Source organism: Rutilus rutilus, assembly GCF_951802725.1.
Source record: "Rutilus rutilus genome assembly, chromosome: 5".
Classification (NCBI taxonomy): Eukaryota; Metazoa; Chordata; class Actinopteri; order Cypriniformes; family Leuciscidae; genus Rutilus; species Rutilus rutilus.
The window spans coordinates 33,044,723-33,057,765 of record NC_140213.1 but is presented as its reverse complement, the minus strand read 5'-3'; the positions used below and the strand labels follow the sequence as shown (position 1 = coordinate 33,057,765).

The window sequence follows — 13,043 nt, the reverse complement described above, 5'->3', positions numbered from 1 at the left end:
TTATTCAACAAATAAATACAAGGCAACTCTGATGATATTATGCCATGATATATAAATATTTCAGATAAACCAGCTACAATCCTCCACAATGTTCCAAAAGCTGCCCAGAGTGTTGTGCCAACGTACCACTGCCCAGGTGGCACTGGGATAAGGTGAACATCCTTGACATTGTGTCAAAACAGCTCAGAAAGGTTTCTAATTGATTTATAAATGTAAACTTCAGATAACACACAATAAGTTTTTCTGCTGTTCAAACAATCATTTGGCTCAAACAGTATTCTTTTATAGAAATAATTTTTAATAGTGCTATGTTTTCTGTTTCAAAGGATATCATGGCAGAGAGATGCTCCAACCTGTTGAACAAAGGCATGTTTTTGTCGCTTAACAAAGAATTCACCGAAGCCATCTTGATGAAGTTGGACAAGGAGTTCTTCCATGCTGGTGACATCATCATTCATCAGAATGCTCAACCTGACAAAATGTTCTTCATCGACTGTGGACGGGTGCTTGTGAAGAACGAGGCTTTCCAGATGGAGCTGTGTGATGGAGATTACTTTGGAGGTGATGTATGAGAAACTTACTGTTGTGTGAATCGGTTGAGAAGTAGTCTCGTGTAGAGGTTCGGCATAAAGTCTGGTCCACATTGCAATGCTAGTCAAGTCAAATTTAGCGCTTTTCAAATACACATAGTATCAGATTAGAGATGGGCGATAATTTTGCACATTTTGCAATACAAGCAATCAAGCAGTTGAGATCTGCTATACATTATGCTGATACTGTATGAATGCGAATAAAGTTGGACATGCTTAAATATCCAAACTTATATAAAGAGCTGGGCAAAAATGTTATAACATTTTGCAATGAAATAAAAAATCAGGCACCTGAGACTATTTAATTAGTTTCAGCTGCCTGATTTTTACACATACACACACATAATAGATATATGTAATATACTATATATATGTTAATATATATTTTATATATATATGTTAAAAAATATGCTATTTTTAAGAAATATTTAAGAACAAGAACATTTGGACATCAAAACATGCACACTTAGAGCAGTTGTTTAAACTTTTGCTTTAAATGCAATTTGTTTCATATCAAAAGGAACTGTCACTACGTGTCCAGTGTAACAGTGTCCTCTTTACTCCGCAATGTTTTTCACTGCATGAGAAAACAGACGTGTGGTGTGAGAGCGTGAGGACAGCGTCAATTACATGAGTTTCACACTCAAAAATGCTAAAAAAAAACAGAGCTTGCCAGATCAAGAAAATGTTTTCCCAGTTTTGTGTGCAGTATTGATCAGATGGTCAGTCAGATAATCTTTGCTGTGAAACTCCAATGTGTTTTAAACAACCGGCCTCATACTCACCATTTTAAGAAGTTTTGTGTTTCTGCAGAGATCAGCTACAGATCAGATTGGCCACAGTTTCTGCGCTGACCACCTGCAGCCTTTTCACCCTGTCATTACAAGAGTTTCAGGAGATTGAGGAAGAGTTCCCACATGTTGTGAACGAACTGAGGGGAGCTGCTCAACAGCTCAAAAATGATCTAGAAAGTAAGTCTTGCATTATGAGTCGCTTTGTACGGTCATCGGGAGGGGACATGTTCTGTTCACTTAGTTTTGTCGTGGCCATGACACATTAACTTGTCGGAACGTGATAATAAGTTGTGGCCACAAGATCATTTTGTCGAGCTAACGCATCCTTATTTAGTGTAGTAGTGGGAAGTTCGGATCATTTTACGAACTCGGATCTTTGAATCTCGTTCATCAAAATGAACGAATCTTTTTTCGAGTCATTTCGTTAATTTCAGCAGAATGTATTTAAAATGTTACATGTTAGCCAAATTCCCCAAACACATCAAATGTTGATCGCATTTAGAATAAGAAAAAAATTGCAATACAAGGAAAAGGCCAAATTATGAGAAACAGACACGATTCATTAATTGATTTTGGTCTTCAGGCTATGCAGTCTGTTAGTTTACCTCACCTCCCGAAGCTGTTCATTCCAGAGATGGGACCAAGTCATACATATGCAAGTCTCAAGTAAGTCTCAAGTCTTAACCTTCAAGTCTCAAGTAAGTCCCAAGTATTTTTTTCTTGGGCAAGTCAAGTCAAGTCAAGTCACAGGCTATGTCAAGTCAAGTCAAGTCAAGTCCTGTAGTAGGTCAAGTCAAGTCCAAGTCAAGTCACCTTATTATTGTAATTTTACCTGCAGAATCTGATCTTAATAAAGTGAAAAGACAAGATATCAGTTACTGTCAATAAGTTACAATAATTTGGATTTGCATTGTAAATACTCATGTTCAGTAAAATACATCATGGAATCAAGCAAAATTGTAACTTCATAAAATTATTTATTTTTCACTTCGGCCAACAGTGTTTAAAATGTAACAAAGTTTAATGTTGTACATAAACTGTGTTTACAATAAGTGTATTGTGATTGTCAAAACATTTTAGTAACTAAACTGAATTGTATTCGGTTTAGTGACAACATGTTACAATGTTTACATGGTACAATTTCTGGTAAGCTACGCTTTTTTATTATTTCAATTCAATTCAATTATTGTGATCTGACTTAATATTGACTCATTTGGATAAATATTAGGTAGGCTACACAAGATAGGCACTAATTTTTTTCAAGAAAAAAACAACTCACCTAATGCTGTAAACATACAGAGAGATATAATGCGTTTTTTTTTATAATAACAACTTTATTTAATGATAAGTAAAAATATAATAAATATGTAATATAGTAGCCTACACATATTTAGCAAAATACTTTTTATAGCCAACTAACGTGCTATAGCCTATATGGTCATCAAATGGCTTTCCTGGGGTAAATGTTATGTGACAATTGTTCTCCAGCTGTTTTATTGACCCATTTGTTTGATTGATTGGTCGATATTATGTATGAGGAATATACATTTCGGTAAGTTCAGCTGTACTGTATCTTTCAACATTGTTCATTCGTGTTTATTTACTAGCTAGAGATGATCGGTTCACTTGCCGCGCTAGGGATCTGCGTCACATTTACAAGCGCCAAAACGGTATTTATTGTTTGAATTTCGTAATAAAAATGACAGAATCTGAGAGCTGAGATTTTTTTATATCGTAACCTGCTCTTGTGTCACGATTTTTCTGTGCGTGAGAAAATGAATGAGAGCGTGTGAAAAGTCAGTGTCGCGTGTGTCTCACGGTGAATGCGTGAGAGTTGGCCGCGATGTTAATGGTGCATGTCTTGCAAAGCGCTGTTCGTCTTTTGCCATCTTGTGAATAATTCTCGAGGCCGAAAGCGATGACCCTCGGTACCCCTCCGGCTGACATGTTGATGTGATATCTGATCTAAGTGGGTGTGGTGTGCAAGGTACGAGAGCACTATCATCACTACACTGATGATAGTGTAGTGATCCAGTCATGACAACGCTATTCTCAGCCTGCGCTCCAGCTGGGTAATCAACTTTATTTTTTTAAAATAATTTATATATTTTATATTCAAACTGAAAAAATTATGTGATTAACACTCAAGTCATTCAAGTCATCGTGTCTCAAGTCAAGTCAAGTCCCGAGTCTTGAACTTCCAAGTCCGAGTCAAGTCTCAAGTATTTTATTTTTTGTCAAGTCAAGTCACAAGTCATAAAAATAGCGACTCGAGTCGACTCGAGTCCAAGTCACCAAGTCACAAGTCCCCATGTCTGGTTCATTCATCCCCTGACATCCTCATAAACTGAGCTTTGCAGTCTGTAGTACTGGATACAGAATTGATTAGTTCATGTTTCAAGTCTATCGACTTCGGGTTCGAGTTATTCGTTCATCACGTGACAGAAGAACGAAAGACTCAGAATATTCAGACCCGAAGACTCAAGAGGTTAACTAATCATTTCTCTTTCCGGTACCGACAGCAAAGCCTCTATGGGACTGACAGGAAGAATTAAAGACTTGGACCCGAACCCGAAGACTCGAGAGATGAACTAATCATTTCTGTTTCCAGTACAGAACCTATTGGATGTTGCGCATGCGCGGTCAACACAAAATGAACAAATCACTCTCTGAGACAACTCGGTAGTCCCGAGTCATATTTGGTGGTCGACCGATATATCGGCAAGGCCGATATATCGGCCGATATTTGGCATTTTTTAAATATCGGCATCGGCCGATCAGTTTTTCTGATTGGCCGATGTGTTGGAAGCTGGACTTTTATTTTGACGGCGCTCCGGACTTTTATTTTGACGGGCGGCGCTGAGAACACCAGCGCCAGAAGAGAACGGCAATGGCAGCTCCTCAGATCAAACAGCGCTAACTCACTCACATTCTCCGTCTTCATTAATTTACGATCTCTGTCAGTCATATCTAGTACTTTGTTAGACAGAACTGGTAAACAAAGAAAGTAAATGGTAACTTATGCGAAGTAAGTAAAGTAAAGTGTTTGCTTTTATATTATTTGTAACAGAAAAGGCAAACAATCAGGCTAAAATACTTTCTCATTTGCCGTCAACATTCAGCAAATGCGCATCTACGTCATCTACAAATCTCTGAATATCTAGTAAACATTTAATTTCACAAACCTTGCAGATTTAATTGAATCCAGCTGTGATATCTTGTGAAGTGTGCATTACTGTCTGCGAGTGACGGTCGGTCCGTGTGAAGTGAGTGAATGCGAACAGAAGATCAGCTTCACAGGAGACGCGATCGAAAAACTTTAAATCCTTCATTTTAAAATATGCTGATATATAACCAGTTGCCCACTGTGTCATATTCATATCTGTGATATATCCAGTTGCCAACTGTGTCATATTCATATCACTGTGCTGTAAAATTAGCGTTACCTTGTCTTTATTGAAAAAATATGATTACCAGCACGATATTACCAGATTACTGAGTGCCCTGTTACAGTGTTTACCTTCTTTTTATTCACATATTCATATATTTCTAAACAATTACTTTGTGAAAAATACTGTAATAGGATTGCAGATTCAAGAAGTTGCCATCTAAAGTATACAAGCATGTTTATTTTAAAAATTTGTTTTATAATTTATTTATAATTTATTAAATAATGATTCAAATAAATATATATAAAAATATCGGCTTTATATCGGCCATCGGTCACCATGCTCTCTAAGATATCGGCATCGGCCATCAAAAAACCAATATCGGTCGACCACTAGTCATATTACATATTAATATGTAATTACATTTACAATTACATATTACACCGTGATGCCGCGACGTGCGATAAAAGGTATCTTTTCCATTTTAATCAGAGTTTTTGTACTAACCAGCCGCAACGGCGACACGCGACGATTCTATTTTAGAAACGGTTTCTATTTTTCTGTGACGTCATGCTGGAACAACAAACACCAAGTGTGGCAATGATTTATGTGCTTTATTTAATGTTAAAAGCATGTAATGTGACTTTGAATATCATTTAGTGCTCCCAGCTTTGTAGCTGTAAAAGCATCAATGGATAATTCACCTCAGATCTTGAAATTAAACAAATGGAAACAAGAACGTTTAAACTGTGAACAAACAAGTATATTCTTTGTTACGACCTAAGCCTTATGAGTGTTGTATTTGTATTTTGTGTGTATCTGTTTCTGTGCTCTGATTAGTTTCTTTCTCTTGTTAGGCTCCGCCCCTGCGCCCCGTTGCTCTAATGGCTCCTGTTGAGAATACAAGCGGAGTGTGAAACAGAATGAGGCAGCGGTGAATCCCGGCTAGCCTTCTAATAAATGTTTAAACTGCACTTTACCTCGCGTGTCATTTTATGTTGCTTACCCCCTTACCCCTTTTCCAACGAGCATTTTAAAAACACGGGTTCGTAACATCTTTGACAAAGATTGTTTTAGTAACTCAGTAGCCTATGTATTTTTAATAATGTTTAAATGGTGTAATATTTGTGAATTTGATTATGTAGCCATCTCATCCATTTTCTTGCGAGTGCCGTCAAGATAACTCTCTGGTGCTGTGAACCGAATTCTATTCTCAGGATATTTTTATACCCTACAATTTATAATCGTTTAAATATTGATTGCAAAGGATGGAAATCGACCCAAACAATCTGTAAAATAGTTTAAATGTGCCTTATCCATCACATTCCGTGGCTGTTATTGGTTCATCATTACCATCATCAGTAACAAGATTACTGCCATCTAGTGGTAGCGGGTTTTCTCAGACAGCTGTGTGTGGATCGTGCAAGGCTAAACCGGCGAAATGAAAGTCTCAAAACCCAAATTAATCAAATAGGATTGACTCAGAAACGAGTCAATGAATACACGCGTGTCACCTGATCCACAAATGCACATCTTACTTGTTGCATGTACATATTCTGACCTACATTAATACAAAATCGAGGTTTTGTATCAACAACTATGTCTCTATTTGTACAAAATGCTGCACATTCATGCATTTCTGGATTTTTCACACACAAGTTTAATTGTATTAGTTTAAATGTAGTGACGCACATTTGTGAATTTGTCAAATAAATGGGTAGTTGTGAAAGTCTCAAAATCCAAATGAATCAATTGAGATTGACTCAGAAAAGACGTCAATGAATGCACGCGTCACCTGATCCACAAACACACATCTTCTTTGTTGCATGCGCAAATTATGATACACTAATACAAAAGAAAACATTTGTATTAACAAAAATGTCTCTATTTGTACAAATTGCTACACATTCATTCAATTTTGAATTTTGCACACGCAAGTTGAAAGGCATTTGGTTGTAGATAGTAAAACATATCTGCAACCTTTATCAAGTTCATGGATTATAGTGCTTGCACGTGTTAATCATTTTGATACTATATTCATCCCATTTATGTCCACATTTAGCTAAGTAAATGGGTTTTTATTTTGTGATCCTTGTGCATTATTAGCACACATCAGCGCTTGTACAACATTAGCTAAACATCACTCTGTGCATGCCAACTAGTTCATCACACACACACACACAATCAGTACGTGGTTTCTTACAATACAAAAATTAAACATCCACATTTCAGAATTCCCCTACACACTTTACTGATAAAAAAAAGGCATAAATAATTAGGAGTGAATCAATTATTACATTTTTCCACCTCAAATGAACATTTTGTATTTTTCATGCAGTTAAGTGTGGACAAAGCAGAGTGCCACACACACAAGTGCAGCCATGCATGATGTGCCTTTGCCCTGTCCAATTGCAGCCCATTCGAGGGGAACCACAGGCTTAAAAACTTGCATTTTAATGACACCCGACAGACCTCGTTGACATCACGTCAGACCGGATGGATTAGTATTGAAGGACAGGAATCTAACTGCACAACTACCACTGTAAAGCACAAAATGCTCAAGCGTTTACAAGTGTCCGGACGTCTCAATGGGGTCAGCATAATGAGACAGGAGTGTAGCAACACACAATAAGGATGACAGATTGTATATGTTAAATTGGTTATCTAAACAATTACCTTAAATTGAAATGGCCATGGTCTCTCTGCACATGATAAATACTCTCGGAGATGTGTTTATATGCAGAATGAAAATGATCTGGCTGCATATCTAACATCACTGCGCACTGCTGTCGGTGGGCTGAGCTCATTTCACGCAGAGTCGCTGACACCCCCACTCATAACCCATCAGTGTTTTGGTGCATTTAAACATGCATTTAATAGATCTGCATAGATATGCAATGCATAATGTTGATCTATGCATTAATATAACTAACGCCCAATTATGACTGATATGACTGCGGACAGAATCATAGCACACCTGAGACCCTGACCATGTGCTCTTGTAGGTAATTTTTGTTGAACTCTCTCTCTCTTTACCCCCCACCCTCCCAAATGCATTATCTAGGTAGCTGATCTTTATCCGTTTGAGCGTGCAACTCGTATTAATTGTTTAAAGGTGAGTTTTATCTCTTTGGCCAATAAAAAATGCATCCTCTCCAGATCGATTGTTGTTGCTAGGAGACAGAAGCATCCTGAGGCAAGGCACCATCCCGAACGCCAGACGTGTGTGTTTTCTACTACAGCAACGGCACTATTTCTCTCTCTCCCTCCCCGGTTTCCCCTCTCTCTCTCTCTCTCTCTATCTCTATCTCTCACTCGCTCGCTTGCTCACTCTCCGATGAGTGAGGACAGTGTTGTCAGCCTCTCTGCTGCGCTTCCCGCGTGCGGACCCACACTAACGGAGTTAAGGAACAGTTTGAAATACGGCAAAGAAGAGGAAACATACAAGACTGCCAAGAAAAGGAATATTTACCAGAGGTAAGGCATTTTTTTCACATAGAATTTTAAATGAGCCTTGCTGCTGTTTTATAATACTGAAGAGATGGAATGGGAAATAATAATAAAAAAAAATTAAAAAAAAGATGTTGTAGATAAGCCAAAGTGCAGAGCTGGGCTTCATAAAACAGGGCTGATTTGATATCAGTCATTTATTTATGGTAATGCATAAAAATGTGGGCAAAACAATATTTGCACATGTTTCAAACTTACATATGGGGTTTAAAATGTTTAAACGACACTTTCCAACACCAGGATTGCAAGAGAAAACTTTGCATGCTCTTAAGCGCATCCCGACCATGTCTTTTAGTGATGCGTATTAGTTCACATAAATGCCACGCGTAAAAGTCTTTAACAACTTTGCACTTCAAAGTGAATCAAAGCACACTGGGTAAAATGTTTTATAGGTGTATATCTGTTTAATATTATGAATAAAATGCCATGCCACAAATTGATCAAGAAAATACTACAGTGCTCCAAAGCATGGCAGATTGCAGGTTGAAACTGATGGGGATACTCCTGAAAAAAAATGTCCAGAAGTTTTGTAGGACCTCTGGATCTTGCATTTATTTTTATACAAATATTTATTTACATGTGGTTGTTTAAGATATCTAAAAAAGTGATAGCGTTGCCTTTTGTTCAAAGATCCCATTTAAAACCCTTACATTGTAAAGGTTTTCTGAACTTATGGGGTTTGTTGCTGCTAGTGACTGAAAGGTTGCAGGTTTGAATCATTGTGACCTTAATCAAAACACGTACATTTTTGGTATCATCAGGAGGACTGGTACACCCTTTACCTGTAAATCACTTTGGATAATAAATATCAAATAATAGACTCACTTCCAATTAGTCTCTTTTTTGCATCCATGCTGTTAGCTTCAGCAGCAGTGTGGCAGCTGTGTTTTAGACTTCACCTGGATCTGTAAGATAACCAGAGAAAAGACCAGGATGATTCATAATTTATTGCGTCGGGGGTCTGCGCTGAATTTTAATATCTCTGTTGCGTTAGGCTGGAGCAATGAATGTTATAGTGAGATGTGAGGTTGTAAAGCCTAATGATGATCTGATATTCTGCACGCAACACAGGTGTGGCTTTAACTCGTTTGGAATGATAATTAGCACAAGTAGTTAACCTGAAGAACACTACAGAAAAGAGTACACGCATGTGGAGGGACTTTCACTTCAACTCAACCACTGATAAAAGCAAAGAATATCTGTGTCGTCCGGGGCCGCACTGGAGAGTGAGTCATTAAAGGTCTATAAATGATGTGCCCATTTCATGCACCTATGTTTTGTAAATACATTTCTATAAGAATACTAAAAAGTATTTAAAAATGGAAAAATAACAAATATTGTTTTATATATATATATATATAGATATATATAGATATAGATAGTGTTTATTTATTTATTTGGTCTCTATTTTTCACTGTGACCAAGAGTTTCGACCATTGCAACACATTTTGTGACGACTGAAAAACAGTTGAGGATGTGTGGCTTGTGTGTTAATGTGGGTGTGCTAAAGAAATCATTGTTATTGGACTGAAGGAGCTGGCCTTGAATACACCGGACCACCGTGTTGACATGCCTGAGAGTGTATTGTGTGTAAAGATTACAATGCATATGTTCTATGACCATGCATACTGTATGTGCATGGAATTCACAATAAAACTGCACGTTCATGTGCACACAATAGCGTTTGCTAATTAGCATCCATCAAAGTTGTTATTCAAAATGTCTGTTGGGATTTGCGTGATTTTATGCATGTGCGCACAAGCGAGCTTCTCTCCATCAGCATGCATGTTTGTGCATTGGGCAGTTTTGTATACGCGTGTACATGTGTGGGAGTTTAAATTAGTAAGATGCAGGAAGGCCTTGTATGCGAACCGACGGTGCTAAATTTACTGAATATGATGCGGTAAATTGCTGTGCAGTAATAATTAGCCTTTCAATAGTGTGGTCCTTTCAGCGCATTTAAACAAGCTCTTCCACAGCCCAGTACGGCATAAGTAGACTCGCACATATGCTGGCTATCTGTCAGTTAGATGAGCGTTAAATGAGACTGAGATCTCACTCTATTACAGATGCATTAAAAATCACTACCAGAAGATGACATAAAGTAAACATAAAGTAGCTATGGATATTTTGCATTCGGGCGATCACATTTTGCGGCCGCCAAAAACATTTTCGAACAACCCAAAACATGCAACAAACAGCATTACAAGTCCTGGCCAAAAATGGCAGCCATGTAAACCACAGTGAACACAGCTAAAGTATTTGTGAGTTCAGTGATGCAGAAGCTGTTTATCTCCATAAGCGTTAAACATCCTGAGTGCTTATATTTTTCTTCCTCCTACGCATGTGTTCTCTCTCCGCTTAGGAAGTCTACCTTTGTTAGACTGCGTTTTTCCCTGCGACGAAGCCCATGGGTGCAGAGCTCTGTTAGAAATTCTGCTTTAGTAAGAGACTCCAAGGCCCCATCAAGCTTTCAAAAGCCTTGCCTTCATATTCATTAATATGGAAAGAGTATGGAGCTGAAAACTAAAGATGTCATCACTGCGCTGTAATAATCTTACAAACGCAGCACAGGTATTTGCTGCACGGTTGCACACGCATGCATGCAAACGCACAATTCCAAAGTGTTTCCCTCTTCTCTGCATGCTAAAATATTACATTTAATTTGAAAGACATCCTTGTGAACGAGCAAAAGAGTAGCGTTAGATCATAATGAGCAAATGCAGTGTGAGTGTGTGCCAGAGTGTGGCGCTCCTGCTGAAAGTGATTTATAAAGTAGGCTAGCCTCTTCAGACTCCTTCAAAACAACAATTCTGTTGCATAAATCGTGCATCAAATCAATAAGGAGATGTTTGAGTGTGTCTGTCTGTGTGCATGCAGAGAGAAAGTGATAGTGATATGCAGAGATTTCAGCAGTCTGGCAGTCCCACTCGCTGCCAAGTGAATCCATTTCTGAGCAAAAAGAACAGCTTTGTAGTTTTTTTTTTCTGTTTTGGAGGAGCAGCGTTGCTGCAGAACACTTCTACACTCTACGGAGATCTACAATCTCACATTTACAAAGCAAACTGAGTCTCAAACCAGATGCTAACACATTATTATGATAAAAATATTCAAGAACTGAATGGTTTTTCCTGGTGCAGCTCAACAGTCAATTATGTCGATTAGGTTTAGGCTTAAATTCAGCCACAGATTATTTTGGAGGAAAAAGATACAAGGGCAATACAACAACGAAGGTAACAACCTTTCGTGTGGGAACATTTCGTTCTTACGTAAAACACAAAAGATGTAATCTTGAAGAATATCCTGGCCACGTTTTTGACTATAATGAAAGTGTCAAGCTGCCAAGCTCCAAAATGACAAATAAATACCATAAAAGTATAATAAAAGTGGCCCATGTGATATGTACTTGTCTTTTTTTTTTTTTTTTTTTTATCTTCATTCTTTTATATCTGATCTTTTTAATAAATCAGTTCAGAAAACCGATCTGAATGATTCATTCACAAATCAGACTGATCCAGCTAGTTGTAATTACCAGAGTTACCAGTAAATATTTTAAAATGTCTGTTTTTGAATTCATGGTTGTGAGTTGTAAATAATGTCAGAATCCTTTCTGGTGCAGTACAGTAAATTTCAAGAAGGCTGAAACAATGGAAACGAAAAGACTAGGATATGCAGAGTCAAGATATGCTGCAGCACAACGCTAGCTGATATTTATGGTCAACTCATGGAGGTGTATGGATGCAACATTATGTCCTATAGAATTATTTCCTGGAAATATACTTACATGACCAATGAACACCCGCGCTGATACATTGCGCTGTGGCACTTATATGAACATCCTGAGTTGCGAAGGTGGCTCATGTCATTTTCCAATGCTGAAATGTCCAGATCACATTTCAAAACAAGAAAAGCAGTACATATTCTTGTAAAAAGAAATTCAATCTCGTAAACTAATGTGTTACCGCTTATTTACTGGAAAAGCCCTAGTACATACAGCATATAGTTCAGTTTTGGGGTAGCAATGAACAGGGGATTCGGAATCTGCCTTAAAATTCCCTTTCAGCGCATGTTGAGTGACTGAAGCAGACTACATCTGAAACGAGATGTTAAACATAGCGTAACACACATCTCTCCTAGACTGGAATGAAGACTTTCTAATGATAGTAATTACTGACAGCGACAGCTTGGCAGGAGAGATCACAGTTTGACTGGAAAAAGTTTGGGCATGTAGCCCAAAATGAAACTAACTACTTTTTTAGGAGTCTACTGATGATTGTTTCAGAAGATTGATCTATTTTGTGTGTGTATGTGTCTAAATAAATGATGTGTTTTATCAGCTTCGGTCTATGGTTCCTGACAGCGCTTCTCTAAGTCGCCACTGCAGGGCCACTTTCCCCGCTGAGTCACAACATCCTGACATACACTTTATCTCTCTGCTCTCTCCGGCTTCTCTGAATATCTTAATCCATAGAATGCGATTAATAGCAAACTCACTCAACACCATTTTGTATCTCAGGAAATGTGGTTTGCTTTTAGATCATGCAAAAGTCTTAATAAAACACATTATGTAGGTCACTCTGTCTTGCAGGACTTGTCGCCGTGCACGGCTCTCTGGATTTGCTGCGTTTGGAGTTTTTCCCGGCTATACCCAGTGTCAGGTTTATGGATCAGTGGCCTTATAGCTGTTAGAAGAGCACTTTTAATATTTAATTGTGTCCCTCCCCTATGGCATCTAACAACAGGATTCAGCAATATAATAT

General features: G+C 37.9%; 1 protein-coding gene and 1 long non-coding RNA gene across 5 annotated transcripts in view; both read left to right on the top strand.

Moving 5' to 3' along the window:
- Nucleotides 1-367: 367 nt before the first annotated feature.
- On the top strand, nt 368-5,735 carry LOC311290916. The gene is made up of 3 exons (XR_014627479.1): nt 368-561; nt 1,404-1,561; nt 5,631-5,735. It is a non-coding gene; the product is annotated as an uncharacterized lncRNA (long non-coding RNA).
- Nucleotides 5,736-8,124: 2,389 nt separating this feature from the next.
- Nucleotides 8,125-13,043, top strand: part of grm3 (glutamate receptor, metabotropic 3) — a 45,905-nt gene continuing 40,986 nt past the window's right edge. For 3 of the 4 annotated variants that reach the window (XM_084409353.1, XM_084409350.1, XM_084409351.1), the window contains exon 1: nt 8,125-8,250. The gene's annotated coding sequence lies outside the window, so the exon portion shown is untranslated. Of the gene's footprint in view, nt 8,251-12,869; nt 12,942-13,043 lie in introns of those variants that run through there. The other variant, XM_084409352.1, reaches the window with a different exon arrangement.